The following is a 20,585-nucleotide window of genomic DNA, read 5'->3' on the forward strand; positions in this document are numbered from 1 at the left end:
CTTCACATGGTCCCACAACACAATTCAGGCAACCACTGAGTCTTGCAAACGTCATGCTGAGCAAAAGGAGTCAGACCCAAGAGCGCACAATGTACGATTCCACTTATATATAAAGTACAAATGCAGGCAGAGCAAACCAGTGCGACTAGCAGTCATGATGGTGGTTACCTTTGTGGCATAGTGCCTATGAGGGGGCTGGGGAATTGGGAGTGTGGGGGCAGGGAAAATTCTCTTTCTACCCTTCTTGTGTTCTTATGGCTGGACTAATAATAAAATTGACACAAGGCCAGATTAACAGTTTAATCTGTTTACCCAGTTTAATGTGTACGTACTGGAGATCATAAAGAAATGATGCTCAGAGAGTGAACAAAACAGGCAGTATATATATCTTTTACACAAAGAAACAATAAATTTGTGAGGAATGACAGGACAAAGAAGCTTAGATTTGAGGTACGTAATTAGTGAGGAATTTAAGCAGAGTTTAGGCTTCAGGTAGCAAATTATCAGGATGTGTTTGTGCAGGCTTCTCAGCCCTGAATTCCCGAGCTCTGAGCATAAGGATGCAGGGAGAGCACCTTTCGTGTGGGAGATTTATTTCCTGCTTTCAAAGGGAACAGAGACAGGAAGATCAGAATGCTCTCTTTGCTTCTCAAATAACTTTAATTCAAAATCATCAATAGGCTATTGTGGAATATTTGAGAGTGGCCTGCCCTGGTCCCCAACAAGAGAATGTTCTAACATTGATCTGGGTCCTGGTTAAACAGATGTGTGCAGTTTGTGAAGCTTTGTCAAGCTTTACACTTAGGATGGGTGCGTATTTCTGTATGTGTATTATGCTTTATAAATATCATCAAACACTGTGTGTTAGAGTTGGGCAGGCACAGAGAGGGTGGGTTTGGGAGTGATTTAGTCAGCATCCTGGCAGGAAACAGATGGCGCACACAAAGACTATCTGAAAAACATTGAATGGTTTACAGAGGCGTGGGCAGGGTTAAGAAAGCCAGTAAGGGAGGTGGTGGCTCGTGGGGACTAACAACAGCTAAGAGGCCACTCCCGTTCATAGGCCTGAAGGGCAGGGAAGGGGGCATGATGCCAGAATCCAGAAATATCCAGAACCAAGGCTGCGGGTGTAGCACAGCCTGCCGAATAAGAGCTGTGGCTTTCAGCAGAGGAGCACAGCTTGGGCCAAGAGGATGTTGGGGATTAAATACTTATGTGTCATTCTCCTCCCTCCCTCCAGTCTCTGCAAGATGCCTCCAATGGCTGCACCCAACCAGAAGCCAGAGGACGAGGACCTCACTGACCCAGCACAGAGAGGGCAGCCTCCCAGGTTGGAGGACCAGGAGGGGCACATGCAGATGATCCAGCACACTGCTGTCTTGCAGAGACATGGGCTAATGTGGCCAATCTCGCTGTTTTTCAAGAGAATTTGGCAATCCAGACATTCCTGCACAATCTCTGCATTTGTAAATGCTGATGAGTAATTGAAGGTATTTTTCAAACACCGTGTGGGCCCAGCAATACGCGTCTGGGAGCTGCTGGTTTGAAGGCTCTGAGCCGACATCAAGGGGCAAGTCCAGAGCACCCAGTGGTAGAAGCGTGGACTCTTGAAAGAAGGGCCAGGTGTGTTGGGGGATGTGAGGGCGATTACACAGGCGTCTTCTTCTCACTAGAACAAGGTATAATAGCATCAACAGGCATAAAATGAGTGGACGCTGTGTGGTCCTGCTTTGGTGAAATGTGGACCTCCAAGCACCCACATCGGCCTCTCCTCCTGTGACACCCCCTTGGCGCATCTGGGGTACAGAGATGGCTAAGATCCAGTCCCACCCTCAAGACTCTCATGGTCTAGTGGGGTCAGAGGTAAGAAAACTCACCACCCAGAACACACTCGTGGGAGCTGGGACAGGTGGGAACCAGAGGGCATGGGAGCAGAGCAGAGGCTCCGGCTTGCTGGGGCTGAAGCAAAGTTACGAGGTGGGAGCGACACTCAGGGGAGACACGGAGGGGCGGGAGCCGGGCCCAGAGGCGGGAAGGAACAGACTCTAATTGAGAGAAATGCGGAAAGTGTGGCGGTCTGGCGCTCCAAGTCCTGGGGTGGTGCAGAACAAGCGAGGATGGTGGGATCTCAGAAGCCACAGGGGGATGGACGGACCTGATTCTGAATCAGTGGCAAAGACAAGCCACTGAAGGGTTTTAAGCAGAAAAATGAGTTCCGCATTTTGGCAGCGATAAAGTCAGCACTCCTGGTGGAGGGCCACCTGATATCGTCCCTCCACGTGTGACTCGCACCCCCTCTGACACTGACCCTCTGCCCACTCAGTTCCCTCCACCAGGATGCCTCTCCCTCTCCTTCTTCACTCCCCACCCACTCCTGCCAGTTGAAAGTCAGCTGACACTTCACAAATGGTGAATGAATGAATGAACGAATGAATGATTGAAGACCCACCTTTTTGCACCAAGCAGGAGGCAGCCCCTGCTCAAGACTCCCGGAACACAGTTTTCCCCTCCCTTACGGCCCTGACAGCATTGGTCTTTTCTCTTTACTGGACCATAAATTTCCCAAGCACAGACACATGGGGCTGTCCCCAACATGGAGGGAACCGACTTACTGAATTTCTTCTCCGTGCCGGGGACTTTATGTGCCTTGCATCCCTGAGTCCCCAGACACAGTGGGGTAGGAGTTATCATCATGACTCCTTGCAGGAAGAAGCAAGTGCCTAGGGACGAAGTGATTTTCCCCCGGCTGAGACAGTGGGAGGGAGAGTGGAGATGTGGGCCCAGGACGTTGAAGTCTGAGCCACTGAAGAACGTGTGTGGATTCTACAGGCCTGGCATCGCTGGGAAGGCAGCTCTGTAGTTTGTTTTTTCACAATGTGACAATATGCCTTAATAGGAGTATTAACAAAACAGTGTGGCGCACAAAGGAGGGAGCAACTAGGTGCCCAGGGGTGCTTTTAGGAGAGGTCATCGGAGCTGGGTGGTCTGGGAGAGGCAGCATCAGGAGAAGAGGGCATGGACTGCCTTTGGGGAAGGCGAGGAAGACTGGGTGGGGCTTCAGACAGCAGAGGTCAGGGAGGGGTCTCTGAGGAGGAGATGATTGAGCTGCCTCCTCCATGGAGGCAAGAGAAGGAGCCAAGTGCAGGTCTGGGGGAGGGGCGTCTAGACAGAGGGAGCAGCCCGGGCAGAGGCTGGATTTGGCGTCCACCCTGAGCTGAGGCCTGGCCCAGCAGGGTCAAAGAACAAACCGCTAAGACGGAGTGTGGCTGGAGGAGAACCAGTGTGGGGAGAGGGTGGGAGATGAGGGCAGAGAGCTAACGGGGACGGGTGGGTGAATTCGTGGGTGAGGTGAGGACTTTAGCTTTTACTCTGCTTGAGAAAGAGCAGAGAAGAGACAAGACAGGATTCAGGTTTTAATGGAATCCCTGTGGCTACACGTGGGGGAAAGATCACAGGGAGACAAGGGCAGGAGAGGGAGAACAGAGAGAGGTGGCTGCCATGACCCAGACCACAGGGGACGGTGCTCAGACCAGGGTGCTCCTAGTTTCTCAAAACTCACCCAGGGGTCCATCAACAGGGGAGAGGATAAACAAATTGTGAAATCCGTACAATGGACTACTAAGCAATGGTAGAAAGGAACGAGCTTCTGATGTCACCCAGGGAAGTCCCTAAAACATTTTCCCTGTCTAATGCTTTGTCTTTAAGTAGTGCTTGCTTTTAGGAACCAAGGCAGAACAATGCTAGACGGCCAAACCACAGAAGCGGTCCAAACCAGAAAGGTCCAAGATGGCGATGGGGGGCCGTGTGCAACAGGAAACGTGTGCAAAGGTGCCGTGTGTGTGCAAGAAAGGGAGATCTGTGCATGTTCCAGATGCCCCCACCCCGAGCAATGATGTAGAGACCCCTCCCCCTTCTGATCCCTCGTAAGAACCCTGCTCTCCTTCCCTTCGGGAAGGGGTTTTAGAGCACGGGCTCTGCCTCCTCCATGCCTTGATCAACAAATCAAGTTTCTGCTCTGCTATTCCGTACCTGGTCTCATTCTATTGGTGCGAGTGGCTCCGGTCAAAAGGATCCATTTTTGGGTCACCAGTCCCTTAGGGCTTGGTAACACTGATAATGTAACAATGTCAATAAATCTCAAAATAATTATGCTGAGTAAAAGAAGCCAGATAAAAGCCAAGATCACCGGCTGTGTGATTCCATCTACATAAAAGAAGAGAAAATGTAAACTAACCTATAGTGACAGAGGGCTGACTAGCAGTTTGCTTGGGGGCTGGGGGGAAGAGGGCAGAGAAAGCAATGGGAGGTTCTGGAAACACTCTGGAGGTGGAGCTAACAGGATCTGTTGGCAGATCGGATGGGGGCGTGAGAGGAGCTGGGGATGACTCCACAGTGTGAAGAGGGCTGAGGGTGACAGGTGAATGGCAGAGACACGGGGTCACCGCGGAGGTGCTGCGGGCAGGGCAGAGGGGAGGTGACAACGCTGAGTTCCCACGTGGCAGCTGCAGGAGCCTGCAGGTCTGCACGCGGCAACGTGCAGGAGACAGCTGAATGGATTGTTCTGGGTCTCAGAAGGAAGGTGAGGGAGAAAGGATGCCTGGAATCACGGAGCAGGGGGCAGTGGTAAACCAGTGGTCTGAAAAAAACCAAAAGCCCTGATTTGTCCATTTCCGTGGTATGACTACTCCCACCACGGCCAGCCGATTTCAAGCTGCTAACGGCTTAACAACCAGCTGGCATTCCTGAATATTTACTTATTTCATGCAGGAGAAAACAGAGACTCAAGAGGTGCTTTGCTCAAAGCCACAGCCACCAACCAACAAGTGGAGAGTCTGGGATTCGAACCCAGGCAGACGGACGCCATGCTGCATACGTGTTGATCACTTTGATGGCTGTGCCCCAGAAGCTCCCCAAACTGAGCACTCACCACGCACCAGGCACTGATCTAGGAGCACTAATCCTCACAAACACCCTAACGAGGTAGACTCTACTGTTACTCCCATTTTACAGATGGGGAAACTGTGGTTGGAAAGATCAACGGCTTGCCCGAGGGCCCACAGAGGTTAGTGTGAAAGCATTGTACCCGGCAGGCTTGCTCTGGCAGCCATGCCCCCAACCTCCAGGCTGTACCAACGCCAGGCCACAGAAGCATCTCCTCCCCTAAGCTCACAGGCTCCATCATCCGCCCTTAATTCAATTCAGATCATTGAACTTTATGGAGAAGCTGAGCTCAGTGGTCTTGGGAACAAAGTTTTATCATGCTTTTATTGCAGTCCGTATTATGTCACCAACGTTTCCTCACGTTGTTCAGTTCATCTGGGAACCCCAGATTCTAACGGCTGAGTGATTGTTCCAGTTGGGTCAAGCAGGGCAAGGGACACTGGCCAAAATGAATGGGGGACAGACACTGGAGGTCACAGGGGGCGTGGCTCAGGAGGCCACGAGTCAGGGAGCTCAGACCCTCCCGGTGGACAGAGCTTCCAAGTCAGCTGAAGTGAGGGGTGGGATCTGTGCTCACTCAGGATTCACATCAGGGGAGCTTGTGGGACTCTGTCTCCCTCTGGGTGACCAAAACTGTGAGTGGAGACCTTGGGGGCTGTGAGAAGCCATGTTCTGGCCTCTGTGGGGATACTCGTCTGTAAGAAAAGAGAAGAACGAATCTAGGGTTCAGAGAGAGGCAGATACGAAAGAGAGAGAAAAAAATCCCCTCAGGGTTTTGAGCCTCTGGTTCTGGGTGTCCCTGAGGCACAGCCCCACTATCTTGGAATTCCCCTATAACAAATTTCACTTTTTCCTTAAACTACTTCAAGATGGGTTCCTGCCATTTGGACCCCAAAGAATCTCAGGATATAAACCTGCCTTGACAGGATGCACTCTGCATTTCTCCTCCCTGAGAGAGCATTTTGTCAAGACTAGGTTCAGCTGCAAGTAGCAGAAAAACCCAAAATCAAGTGGCCTAAACAAGATGGAAGTTTAATTCGCTTTTACATAAATGGAGTCTGGAGGTAGGGTGCCCAGGGCTAATGTGGCAGCTTCATAACCATGGGGACTCAGCCTCCTTTCATATATTGCTCTGTCATCTTCAGCACATAACTTATGATCCAAGATGGTTGCTGGAGCTCCAGCCATCACATCCACATTCCAGTCAGTAAAGCAAAGGAAGGTGTTAGAAAAACTCTCTTTAAGGCCAATCCCTGGAAGTCCCAAACAACACCTCTACTTATATCTATTGGCCAAAACGTAGTCACATGGCCACACTGAGTTCAGGGGAACATAGACAACATAACTTTTGCTGGGCTCCCACATATCCATTTAAAAATCAAGGTCTGTATTGCCAAGGAAGCACGTGGCATGGGTATCACGGAACTCTCTTCCAAAATCTTATTCCCTCTGCAGAGATGGAGGGCATCCTGAACCTACAGTCCCCGAGGCCCTCTAAACTGAGAATTTTCCTGACAGACGTTTAGAGTACTGATTCTATCAACAATGGGGCAGGGGACGGAGCTCACCTGGGACAGGTGGTGGGCTGGGGAGCATGCACAAGGCCAAGGAGCTGTTGATCGCTTATTAGAGTCCAGCCTTGTCCCTTCTTATCAAGAGAGGAAACCATCCCAGCCCCACCTGGGGTAAGGTCCCTGCTGACTGGAAGGCAATGCTAATCAATAATCCATTTGTCCCATGTAGCAACCACACGTGCTTACCTGTGATTCCCAGGAGCTGTAAATGGGGTGAGACCCTGATCTCCTACGCACCCCAGAGATGAAAGGCCCGTCCCCCCACCCCTGTCTAAACAAGCACCCGTCCCACCATCATCCTCACCGAAAATACATACCCCCACCACCAGAAGGCGCCATTCACACAGAATGCATCCAACCAACTTATGCAAGGCAGTGGCATCCTGGTCCACATCCCCGTGGGATGGCAAGAGGGGGTATAAGAACTAGATTGAGGGGGCGTATCCCCCCTGTCCAAGCTTCCAGGGAAGAGCACCAACATGGCAAGGTGGCCAGGATGGGGTGGAATAATCACAACGGCTTCTACTGTTACAGCCGAATGACAGGGTCATGACCAAGCAACAAGAAGAATTTGGTGACAAGTGGAGGATGGACTGGAGATGGAGGGACAGGGAGACCAGCTGGAGGCCTCTCTGAGCCTCTGGGAGAAGAGCAGGGGGTGCCCTGACCCGGGCAGCACATCCTGAGCTATCGGAACTAACTAGCCCCTTGGCCACACTTGTTAGGGTTCTGACCAGCTCTCAGGGAGGAGGAATTGGGGGCTGAGAGCAGAAACCATTGGGAACCACTGCGTATCCTTCGGACACGTGGAGAAAGGCGGAAGGGTGCTCTAGGCAAAGGGAACAGCAGGGGTGAGGGCGAGGCTGCAGCCCTCTCACTGGTGTCCGCTACCCATCAGGCAGGCACATGGCAGGAGGATTACCTTCTGGAAGGCACAGGCTTGATCCCATCCCTCATCCCTGCCTTTCTCACACTCAATAGTTGAATCCATCAGGATCGTGTTTGGAGGACTACAAGTTTATAGGATGTAGGCTTATAGATTTAAAGCCCCAAGCTCAGAGCAAGACTTCTAACCTCGTTTGTCCATTGGAACCACCTGGGGAGACTTTCAACTACTGATGAATGGATAAGCAAACTGCGGTACATCCATTCAACGGAACACTCAGCGAGAAGAAGGAATAAAACACCGAGACGTGCAACCACATGGCTGAATTTCACAGACATTATGCTGGGTGAAATGTGTGCTCAAAACGGACTCAAACGAGTGCGTTCAGTGTGACTCCATTGATGAGAAATACTAGGAGAGACAAAACTAATCTTTTTTTAAAGGCCAATTAGTGGTTGCGTGGGGTAGGGTATTAACCGCAAAGGGGCACAAAGGAATCTTCAGGGGTTATGAAAATGTTCTCTATCTTGACTGTAGTGGTGGTTACATGGGTCAAAATATATCAAAATTTACACTTAAAATGGGTGCATTTTAATGGATGTAAATTATACTTCAATGAAGTTGATTTTTAAAAGTATACCGACATCCTGATCCAACTGTAGAGAGTATGATTTGGTTGGGCTGGGGTGTAGCCCGACACCAGAATTTTGATGTGTCCAAATGATTCCACTGTGTCTGGGAGCAGTGGTCCTCCAGGTGGGCCCCGCAGACATGACCAGAATCGTGGGGAGATTGTTAATGCAGATTCCTGGCTTCCACCCCCAAGGGTTCTGATGCTATAGGGCTGGGGTGGGGTTGGGACCCTCATTTTAACAAGCTCTCCGGGTGATTCTCAAATGCTCTAGGATTTGAAAGCCCCTGGCTTAGAGCACGCTGTGGGTCAGGCCCCAAAACCAGGGGCTGAGAAGAATGCAGAGCTGGGCCCTGCTGTGTGCCCCTGAGCCAGACTCCAAACCTCTCTGATCCTGCTTTACTGTGCACACTTCAGAACCCACACTAGTCACACGGGCTAGTGAGCACTTGAAATGCAGGTGGTCTACTTTGAGACATGCTATAAGTGTAAAATACACACTGGATTTGGAAGACAGCATGAAAAAAGATTATAAAGCATCTCATTAGCAATTTTTTATATTGAATACATGTTGAAATGACAATGTTTTGGATATATTGGGTTAATTAAAATATATTATTACAGTTAATTTTACCTGTTTCTTTTTGTTTTTTTAACCCCCAAATTTATTTAACCATGGAACGTTTTTTGTTTTTCAATAGGGAATTGTTTTCAGTGGAATTCTACTTAAGGGCAAAGGATAAATATGTATTTTTAGCTCTAAAATTCTATGATGCATTAATTGGTAAATTTCCGAAGAAAGACTTAAAAGAGACACTTTCTTATGAATGAAGACTTCCTCATTCTTTCCTATAAGCAAGCTCCCCTGTCCCTGAGCATTCGCTGCCATGACAATGATAAATAAATGAAAAGAAATAGGATATATTGGAGTGTATGAAGAAACCATTTGGTTTAAAACTAATTTGGCCTGATCTTGTTTTTCCAAAAGGGCCTGATGTTGCCCCTGAGCATGCATTGTCCATCTGCTTTAAACATTTACAATGTCCCAAAGACAAGAATGATGCCCTTAAAGATAGGGAAGTAGCTTCCTCCCATACTGGTATTTCTTTAAGGATAAGCATCTTTTCCTGGAAACTGAGGATTAATTATCGACCTTCTGTGCTAGCTGAGCATTTTGTGACTATAGTAAAAGGGACATTCCTGTCACACGTGATGTATGCTCTTTGTTCCAAGATTGTATATAACCGCTCTGTACACGCCTCTTCTTTGATGCCCTTCCTTTCCCGGGGAAAGAAGCCCCCCTGGGCTATAGTCCTCAGACCTGGGTCATAATAAACGCACCCCAATTTTGATTTATAGATTGATTATGGATTATTTGCATCAGCAACCACAAGATTCAGCAATGTGCCTGTCTCTAAGATTGTCAGCCTCTGCTGACAGCTAGAGTCTGCACAGCTTTTCAAAAGTCCCCCATGATCTGGGCCTACCACGCTTATCCACAGTTATCAACTATTATTCTCACGTAAACCTTTTATTCAAAAAACTGGTCCCCTTACTGTCATCTTTACTTTTGTGTCTATATTTTTGCTTATGTTTTTACTTGACCTGATACATCTTTTCCCAAAACTCCAAAGTTTGGTACACGGGCCCTCCTCTATGATCTTTCTCCGGCAGTTCTAGTCTATACTGACCTATTTTTTACAAACTCAATTGTTCCCACATTAGGATCATCTGCGGAGCTTCTGCCCCAAATGCACAAATCTAGACCCTCCCTTGCAAGACGCTGACTTAGTGGGTCTGATATGGAGCCCAGGTACCTGTATGTTCACCAACTCTGCTGATGATTCTGATACACAGACAGGAGTAAAAATGTATCTCTCTGACATACAATGTGCCTCCTGTGCCAGTCAATTAAACATGTGTTCAATTCTTCCTATGGGCCGTTGCCTGGGGGCTTTAGGATGCACAGCATCCTTACTCTCAGGTAGCACGGTATAGCCATGGAGGCGTTCCTCAGCCACACGTGATGAGTGGTCTGAAGGACGTATGACCTCGGTGCTTTGGGAGCACAGAGTGGTGGATGGTTACCAGAGGCACTGTGGAGGAACTTGAGGTAGCTCTTGAAGACTTGGATTTTGCCTGCTAAATAATTGGGCTATTGTGGCTGTGGCCACATACGGAGTGTAGTGCATCAGAACAGGCCACCCCAATACATGTCTCTTTGGCTTGACTGTTTTTAAAATCAAAAGACTCAGAAGGAAATGTTGACCTTCTCTCTAACTGCCTAAATGAATTTAAGATAGAAGGCCTGTCCCAGGAAGGAGCTATCACCATAGATAACTCTAAGAGTGGGAGACAGGGAGGGACCAGGCGAGGCCATTTTATCAAATTCTCTCTTGGGTTCCACTGTTTATAGATGGGCCAGCAAACATTTATTTACCAAACATTTGCTTTTTCATCTTCATGTGAATTGTCTTCCTCCTCTTTGAAGTCCCAAACCACTACCCCCAACATCCTGTCTTTAGCTGAGGATGATATATAAGGTAGTGGCTTTGGCCATTTTGGCGAGTTACTCGGTTTTCCTGGGTTTCTCCCATTACACATGTTATTAAACTTTGTTTGAGTTTCTGTTATTCTGTCTCATGTCAATTTAATTCTTAGACCAGCCAGAAGAACCTAGAGGGTAGAGGAAACTATCTTCCTCCTCTACAGGAGTATATTGTCTTGACATGAGTACAGCCATGTTTGGCCGCTCCATTGACCTACAGCCACCAGCACAAAAAAATATATAAAAGCTGCTTTCTGCATGGTGGAAACTGGCTCTTCTCCCATGGAGATAGTTGCAATGTGTAAAAATTTCAAGGCCCTTTGGGCGCTGCAGCCTGGGTCAGACTGGCCATCTGTGCCGGGCTGGGAGGATAAGCAGGGTAAACAATGCATGTACACAACTACTGGGCTGGGACGATAGCCAGGGGACTCAGTACACGTATGCCACTGATAACCATTTGTGCATGAAAACACTGGATGCTTGCTCTGAAAAAAGCTCTGTAACTGCTTACTCTGGAAATTATTGATGCTGTAAAAAACTGCTGGAGTCTGAGACCCGGTGAGAGTTCCACCTGTGGAAGGGACACCTTGCCCAGGATGTGTGATCCTTGCCCAGCCGTGTTGATTGACAGGACTCTCCCGGCAGTGGGGAATGGATGTTGTGAATAATTGATTTACTGTGAAGTAATTAATCTGATGTGTTCTCTTTTTGGTCAACCTGGTGTTTCTCTTTCCAGTTGATTTGTGTCATTTCCCTTCAGTCGATCTGGTGTTTCTCTTTCCCATCGATCTGATGTTCTTCTCTCTCATTATATGACCTATTCGAATCTGCTGCTGTCTCAGCCAATGTGGATGTTTTCTCTTTCCAGTCGAGCTGGTGTTTTTCTCCCTCTTATTATTTGACCTATTCGGATCTGTTTGCGGACTATCGCCTTTACTATCCTCTATATAATAAAATATACCTTCAGTCCATTTGTTTGGAGTGAAAAATTTGTTTTACATCTCCAATCAAATCCCCGAACCTCTCCTAACATATATGCTTCCATATACTCTGGTGGAAATTGTAGGAGGTCAGATGGAAATGTCAGTAGAGGTGACAATATGAAGGCCTTCAAATACCATGCTAAGGATGTCACTGTCTTCCTCTGCACAACAGAAAATAATTTTAAGGAAGAAGCATCCAACTTTGTTGTTGTTGTCTTCTAGCATTCATTCATATGATAGAAACCTCTATGAGTACGGTACCCATCATTTTTATTAATAATAGTGTGTCAAGGCAATCCATTTTTGGTAAGGGACATGAAATCAGAGACTTCCCAAATATATAAGATATTATATTCTCACCTAGTTTTCTTTAGTTAGTAATTCATAATACCCAAGTTTCAAGATATAATTTTCAATGATTCTTAAAGTTCGAGATACATTAATCACATTTAGCTTCAATTACAATGACTAATAAATCCAAAGCCACCAGAATGATGACCACCTGAAGTCAATTTTATGTAAGTAGTGGCAAACAGGTGAAAATAATCTTTTGCTTTTTAATGTTAACTACTAGAAAATTTAAAATTACCTCTGTGAGAACTACCATATGATCCAGCTATCCCACTGCTGGGTATTTATCCAAAGAACTTGAAAACACCAATTTGTAAAGGTACATGCACCCACGTGTTCATTGCAGCGTTATTCACAATAGCCAAGACTTGGAAGCAACCTAAGTGCCCATCAAGGGACGAATGGATAAAGAAGATGTGGTATACATACACAATGGAATACTAGTCAGCCACAAGAAACAATGAAATCCAGCCATTTGTGACAACATGGATGGACATTGAGGGTATAATGCAAAGTGAAATAAGTCAGAGGGAGAAGGTCAAATACCGTATGATTTCCTTCATTAAGTAGTAGATAATAACAACAATAAACAAACACATAGGGACAGAGATTGGATTGGTGGTTACCAGAGGGGAAGGGGGAGGGAGGAGGGTGAAAGGGATAATTCGGTACATGTGTGTGGTGATGGGTTGTAATTAGTATTTAGGTGGTGAACATGATGTAATCTATGCAGAAATAGAAGTACAATGATGTACACCTGAAATTTTTACAATGTTATAAACCAATGTTACTGCAATAAACAAAAAATTAAAATAAATAAATAAATAAACAAAAATAAAAAAATAAAATTACCTCTGTGGCTCCCATTATATTTCAGTTACTCAGTGCTGCTTCAGACTGTAATGATGCCCCCTTCCCAAGAATTGGTACATGGCTCAGTTCAGCCTAAGGATACAGGTAAAGAGATTGCTTTTAAACCATTGGGGAAAAGTCCGATGAACTGCGGTAAAAATTAAAATAGTAACAGGTAGCATTTAAAAGGAGTGTGTACCATGCACCAGACACGTGACCTCATTGAATCTGCCTGGTGTCCCTGTGAAGGAGTGTATCTGTTGGGTAACAAATTACTCCAAACGTTCACGGCTTAACAAAACAGTTATTTGGCACCCAGTTTGTGCGTCTGGAATTTGGGAGAGGCTTACCTGGGTAGTTCTGGCTCAGAGTCTCAAGATGAGGGCCAAACCTGCAGTTAACTAAAGCCTTGTCTGGGGCTAAAAGATCTGCTTTCAAGATGGCTCATTCCCATGGCTGTCGGCAGGAGACCCCAGTTCCCTGGTGGACCTCTCCGTAGGGCTGCTTTTAAACGTGAGAGAATGCAGAGAGAAGAGCCTGAGGCTGGAACTGGGGGAAGGGAAGGCTGTAAACTGGGCTTGGAGAGCTGGGTGCCTGCCTCAGATGTGGCAGGTGTGGGAGACCCGTGGAGGCTGGTGGGGAGCCCCCCCACAGCAGCCATCCCTTCCCACCTTCCTTCCCGGAAGAGCCCGAGCGTTCTGTGACAGCCGCCTTCCTCCCTGCCCTGGGTTGTGGCTCCAGGACTGGACCCTCTCAGAAAGACAAGTCCTGACTGGCCAAAGGCCGAGCCAGTCATGATGCTCCCACTCGCTGGGATGGTCATGTTCCTGGTTCCGGCCAATGACGAGTGAGAGGAAGTCTGCTGGAGGCTGATGGGAAAGATTTTATTGGCTCTTGAAGATAACTAGGAGCAGCCGGTCCCCTTTTCCTCCTCGGGATGCTATTGTTGGCCCATGGAAGATGCAGAATCTGGGTCTTCTGTGTTATTATCACTGAGCCACTGTGTTAACCAACCCAGAAACAGCCATATCATTGGAATCCCTGCTACCTAGGATAATACATGTTGGAGTTTTAAACCATTTTGAATTGGGTTATCCATTTTTGGCAGCCAAAAGCACCCAAACTGATATTTTGGAGGATTTCTCATCTGAGCGGAGCCCAATTAAGCATTGGATGGGGTGAGGAGCAGGGACACAGGTGGCAAGGAGGAATGTCCATGAAAAGGTTTTTAAATATGAGATGGACATGAAGGGGAAGAAGGGGTCCCGGGAGTAAGACTTGAAGACTGGAGTAGTCATCTGGTGTAGACTTCTCAACTTTGCAAGAAGACAATGGTTTTTCAAATGCAACTCTCTGAGAAGTGAGGCAATTGTACAGATGCGGATAGTTTCCAAGATTTGGAATAGCTGAAAGTCACCATTAACCTCCAAATGGGATGCAGTTTAAAGTGACAGGTTAGGGCCGGCCCGGTGGCTTAGTGGTTAAGTGCGTGCACTCCGCTGCTGGCAGCCCCGGTTCGCATCCCGGGCGCGCACCGACACACCGCTTCTCCAGCCATGCTGAGGCCGCGTCCCACATACAGCAACTAGAAGGATGTGCAGCTATGACACACAACTATCTACTGGGGCTTTGGGGGAAAAAATAAATAAATAAAAATTAAAGTGACAGCTTATTGAGTCCAAAAGACTGGCCCGAGTTCACAGCTATCCTGGAACAGGTCAATCAAAACTTTTACTTTCCTCTCCTACTTTGTTTCTTTATCTTGGTGGATGGAAAATGTGCACGCCTCATGTTCTATATATATTTGTTAAAAATCCTATTATCCCCATTTCCTTTTCCATTGTGGAAGTTTTGACCACACCGAAGTTGCTTTTTTGTTCTCAGTGCTAAAAAAAACCAAAGTGATTGCAAGAGTTTGCCTTGAAACTCTAGGCTAACTGCCAGTAACACATGGGTGACATCTTACTGTGTCCTTACACGGTCATTTCCCTGTCTATGTGTGCATCACTGGTGTCACTTCCTTATAAGGACACCAGTCTTATTGAATTAGATCCCCACTCTTATGATTAGAGCCCCACTCTTATGACCACATTTAAACTTAATCACGCTTTTAAAGGCCCTATATCCAAATATGGTCACACTGGGGGTAGAGCTTCAACATATGAATTTGGGGGGGCGGGGACACAATTCAGTCCATGACACTTCCCAAATCTTGATTGGCTGTCTTAACTAATGATCTGTTGCCCCCAGTGATAATATCTACATTGACACTCCCTTTTCCTGAAAAGTACAAAGACCTGTCAGTTTCCATGGTCACTCTCTCTTCTCCCGCCCTTACGGAGCTAAAAAGAACACCATGACTCTGCTAGATCTTTTTATTTAAAGAAATAATGTTGTGTCACTTACATGAATGTTTTCCCTCCTATTGGTATATGGGGTGGGGCTGAAAACAGCAAGGTAAGAAAGTTGCTTTCACTTGGAAAATGCCGCTGCACTCATGTGTCTAAATGTTGGGAGGGCAGGTCAGGTGGTGTAACATTCTTGTGCCTCTGATTTGATTTAGGATTGGATTCACTCAAGTTCTGAGAGACTGAAGGGGACAGACCCATTCCAGGGAAAGACAGCTGGGTGCCTGTGATCGGGAAACCAGGCAAAGAAACTGTTACTGAGGATCTGGTAAACAACTAACGCAACCTGTCAAGTGTTTTTCAGACAAAAAGACTATGTGTTCTTTTTTGCAGGAACTGTCCCCATTTTGCAGACGTTGCTGCTTTGCAGAGAAACCACACATTCGCAGGAAGACCCCGCAAAATGTTGCAGCACCAGTCGTCCTAAAGTTACCTCAACTTATTAGCATCCTAAATTCTCCTCCTCTGGGAGAGTCCAAACAGTCATTTTTAGATCACACGTATACATGTATACATGCTGTGCATGGGCCTGAAATGAACACAGTTGTTATACTGTTGTTACAAATAAACCTTTGATCTTCTGCTCTTTTACGTATCAAGTCTCCACTGACACTGAGCTCAGGGAGACACTGCTTTGGAAGCTATCTCCGGTGTTCTCCATTGCTTGTGCAAGCAATCAACTTTTTCTTCACCTACTTCTACCTTGGTTGTGTTTTTCGGCTCTGCATTCACCAAGAGATGAACCCATTGAGTTTGGTTACATGCCCTCTGATGGAAAAGGAAAAGGAAGCTGACCCCATTAGGTGCCCTGAAGCTCCAAAACCAACCAAGCAGGGGAGCTGCTTGCCTCCACCGTCCCAGAAAGGTGCGGAATCAAGAAGCTGTTACTACTGGAGTGGGTGGCTCCAGAACCATACCGTTCTTGCTGGATTCACGCAGATAAGAGCCTCCCAAGACGCACAAAGCCAGTCACTGGCAGTGCCTCAGGGAAAAACACCAGCCTCAATGACTGTGCATGCCAAAATAAGTGGCAGAAACACTGTAGGCACAGCCTCCATTTCACTTCCGCTTTCCAAATCACGTGTATGTCAGATGGGCAGAAGGAAGGTGAAGAGGTGTGGCTTTAGTTTTCTAGCCTCTGCAGTACGGGAAGGCACACCAGAAGGAGGAAAGCTTGGATGGTGAGCAAATGAATCCACAATCTTGAAACCCCTGGGACATTTTCTCTTCAGCTCCCTACATCCAGGGGGAAACCCACATCTGGTCTTTCCCCTGTGTGGGTAGGGCCTGCTTTGCAGAAGAAGGTCCATGGAAACTCTGGTTCCTTTGCACCTATTTTTCTTTTTCTTTTTTTTTTTTAAGTTTTATTTATTTATTTATTTGTGAGGAAGATCAGCCCTGAGCTAACATCCATGCTAATCCTCCTCTTTTTTGCTGAGGAAGACCGGCTCTGAGCTAACATCTATTGTCAATCCTCCTCCTCTTTTTTTTCTCCCCCAAAGCCCCAGTAGATAGTTGTATGTCATAGTTGCACATCCTTCTAGTTGCTGTATGTGGGACGTGGCCTCAGCATGGCCGGAGAAGCGGTGCGTCGGTGCGGCCCGGGATCCGAACCCGGGCCGCCAGTAGCAGGGTGCGCACACTCAACCGCTAAGCCACGGGGCCGGCCCTGCACCTATTTTTCTACCAGCAACTAGGTGGAGATTTAAGATCTCCATGAATAACACCCTTCATCCTGGCCTGAAGGCAGAACCAGTTGAGAGAGAGAGATGCAGGAATAATAGAGAGGGAGGGCAATGTGTTGGCTTTATTACCTGAACAGTGAGCCAAATCAGGGAACATGGCTGAGCTGTGTGGCCCAGTGGGTTTGCCATCACCTCCCCAAACTGCCCCCAAACTGAACAGCTGAACTTAGCATATAAATTGGGCTGTCTGTGATAGATTCAAAATAACAATAGCTTAAATTATATAGAAATGTATTTCTTTCTCCTGCTGGTGGGCAGCTCTGCTCTGTGAAGGTGTCAGGAGCCTGGGCTCTTCCCTCCTGTCCTTGGCCATTCCCATGGCCCAGGATGCCACCCCACCATGTCCCCAACTCTAGCCTGAGGGAAGGAAAAACAAGAAAGGGAGGCCCCCTTCTCTTAAAGGCATGACCCCAAAACTGCACTTCTCCTCACATCCCATTGACCAGGGCCTGGGCACATGGCCACACTTGCTGCAAAGGAGGCTGGGAAATGTAGTCTTCACTCCACACAACCACGTGCCCGGCTCAAACTCCTTTAAGTATGAAAGAGGGGGCTACTAGATAGGCGTGGGGGGACCGCTAGTTTCTCTTCCATATAAACTTACCTCCCACAGGCCCTTTATCATGTAGCAGGAGGGGGCAGACCAAAATGTACTCTTTCTGGCGACAGGCAAATGCAGAAACAGAGAGGGAGAGGATCCGAGCTCAGTTTCCTCTCCCAGAAGTATCAATCTCATAAGAGGGAGGTGGGGACAGAAGCCGGGAGCCTTACCCTGACTCCAGGTTTCTAACTGGGGCGCTATTGGCATTTTAGGTGAGATGAGTCTCTGTGGTATGGGACAGTCCCGCCTATTATTGCAGGATGTTTAACCCAATAAATGTCAGGACTGTTCCATCCTCAGGCACTGTGACAACCAAAATGTGGGCAGATATTTCCAAACCCCCTGGAAGGGGGTGGGGAATGCCTCTGACAGGTGACAGGGACATCCTTCCACGGAAACGTGAACCATGACCCATGGAAATGTGAAGCATGTGGGATAAGCCTTCCGCCATCCAAACTTAGCCCCTGGCAGGACAGGGAGTCCTTTCGGCCTTTAAGCTTATTTTTACAATTCAGCTTTGTCCGGAGCCACCTGGCACTGGCTATTTGTCCTGTTATTAATAAAATGATGTTTTTGCTGCTCTCCTCCAACACACCATCACCTCCCCCCACACACACACACTCACGCACACACTCACACACATGAGTGGATGAAGAAACGAAGGATGCTGCTGGGACTCAAGGAGCCAGGAAAACAGGACCTGACCTGTGAGTTCAGGAAACTCATTGTCTGAGGATGGGAGGAAGGAAGTGAGGGTGGCTTGGGGTGACTGTGCCTTATGTGAGTATGACTTTGGCCAATTCATTTAACCTCATCCATGTGTTTCTCTGTTTCCTCACGTGAAAAAATGGAAACAGTAATAACATGTAAAGATGTTAGAAGGCCCAAATGACTTGAAAAGGTTGTTGCATGTAACGCTTAAGACCACAGACTCCGAAGCCCGGTGCCTGGGTCTGCCCAGGCATTCACGAGCTGTGTGGCCTCAGATAAGTCACTTATCCTCTCTGTGCCTCAGTTTTCTCCTCTGGAATAGGAGGATGGCAGCCCCTGCCTCACAGGGCTGTGGAAGGATAAACGAGCTAATGTAGGTCAAGTATTTAGAGCAATGCCCCTCTCAGAGTCAGGTTCTCTGTAAATGTTAGCGAACATCATGACTATTTCCTCCAAGTGGGACTCGTGGGGTTTTTTTAAGGAAATTCTAGACTTTATTCAAATTTCACCAGTTTTTCCATTAATGTCCTTCTTCTGTTCTAGGATCCAATCCCCAGGGGAATTCCCTTACCCATCCTCAGTCTTGGCCGGCTGACAAGTCATATGCTTTCAAACTCTGTTTTTCACCTTTCCTTTCAAACAAAGTTCTTTCGGAGGCAAGTAACTGAATCACAAAGAAAACTAGTTCAGGAGAAACAAAATATAGGCTCATGTAACACAAAATCTGAAGGATGGAGCCAACTTCAGCCACAGCTGAATCTAGGTGTCTGAATGATGTCATCAGAAATCTCTGTCCATCCACTGGCTGGCTGTGCTTTCCTATGTGTTGGTCTCATTCTTAGGCAGCCTCTCTACTCATGGTGGAAGGAGGGCCCCCAGCAGCTCCACACTTAGATCCCTTCAGCTTAGCAAACCCAGCAGAAAGAAAAATGCTGCATTACCCGCAGTTCCAATAAAAGTGGTCAGATGGCTCCCTTTGCTCTGCTTTGGGTCATGCGCCAGTTCTGGAGCAATCATTGAGGCTTAAAGTTGAAATTCTCTGATTGGCTAGGCTTGGGTCACATGTTCAACCCTCACCCAATCACTGTGGTTGCAGGATGAAGTGCTCTGATTGGCCATGCTTGGGTCACATGTTCAGCCCTCACCCAATCACTGTGGTTGGAGGGTGAAGCACTCTGATTGGCCAGCCTGGGCCCTTCTCACTGCCCTGGCACCAGAAGGAGGCTGGTTTCTCAAAGGAAAATCCAGGTGCTGTTACCAGAATAAAAGAGAGTGAATGATGCTGGCCCAGCAGAAACCACAGAGTCCTCATCCATACGATGGTTATTAATCATGTCGCAAATATTGCTTATCACCCACCGGTGGTCCCCTGGCCTGGGGAATCGCCCCAGCAGAGACCTTCAGTAAAAGCATAAAAGAGGCAATATGGCCAATGCTAATAAAGACATAACCGAGTCACTTGATAGTGACTATTTTTAGAGACTCATGGGTGACTCTTTGCCCCAGGGTGGAGCCTAGTCCCCTGGGGGAGGGAAAAGCTTGAGCTTCTGAGTCAGAGAGATCTGAGTTCAAATCCCAACACTTCCATTATACTCACTTATTCATTCACTAAAGAAAACACTTATTGAGTATCTATGATGTGCTAGGTACAGTTCCAATCACAGGGACACAGCTCTACCCTCCTGGATCTGACCTTCTAGTTAGGGTGATGGGCCTGGGGCAGGGGAGACCGATAATAAACAAGTGGACAAAGACATAAATAATTTCAGATAGTAAGTATTGTAAAGAAAATAAAACTGTGTGACTTGCTAGCAAGGAGCTGGGGGCCTGACTTGCAGCAGGCATTAGCGAAGGCCTTTTAGAGGAGGTGATATTTGACTTGAGGTGGGAATAATGAGACACAGTCAGCCATGAGATGATTTGTGTAAGGTTCTAAGAAGAGGGAACAGCAAGTGCAAAGGCCCTGAGGCTGCTCCCTCCAAGAACTGACAAAAGCCATTGTGAATACCTGGATTAATCCAAAATTTAGGAGATAGTATGAGCAAGGCCCTGAGAAAGGGCTTCTGAGCATGCCTCCAGGACATCCTGGATACCAGTAATAATAATTAGCATTATTGTAGTAGCTACCGCCATTCATGGAGCACCTCGTACACGCCAGCCCCGGTACTGGGCACCTCATATCCAGGGGCCCCTCTGACTCTGGGGCAGGCACTATCATTAACATCCCCATTTTACAGAGGAGAAAAACCGAGGCTCAGAGCTGGTAGTCAGGGAGTCTGGAGCAAAACGAGGAAGCCAGCACGAGGCCCGGCCACCTCCTACCTGATGACCTTTGGCCATTCTTTGTCTCTGAT

General features: G+C 47.5%; 1 protein-coding gene across 1 annotated transcript in view; it reads left to right on the forward strand.

The window, feature by feature from the left end:
• Positions 1-20,585, forward strand: part of IGSF23 (immunoglobulin superfamily member 23) — a 51,092-nt gene that overhangs the window by 18,652 nt on the left and 11,855 nt on the right.

Source organism: Diceros bicornis, chromosome 34, assembly GCF_020826845.1.
Source record: "Diceros bicornis minor isolate mBicDic1 chromosome 34, mDicBic1.mat.cur, whole genome shotgun sequence".
Classification (NCBI taxonomy): Eukaryota; Metazoa; Chordata; class Mammalia; order Perissodactyla; family Rhinocerotidae; genus Diceros; species Diceros bicornis.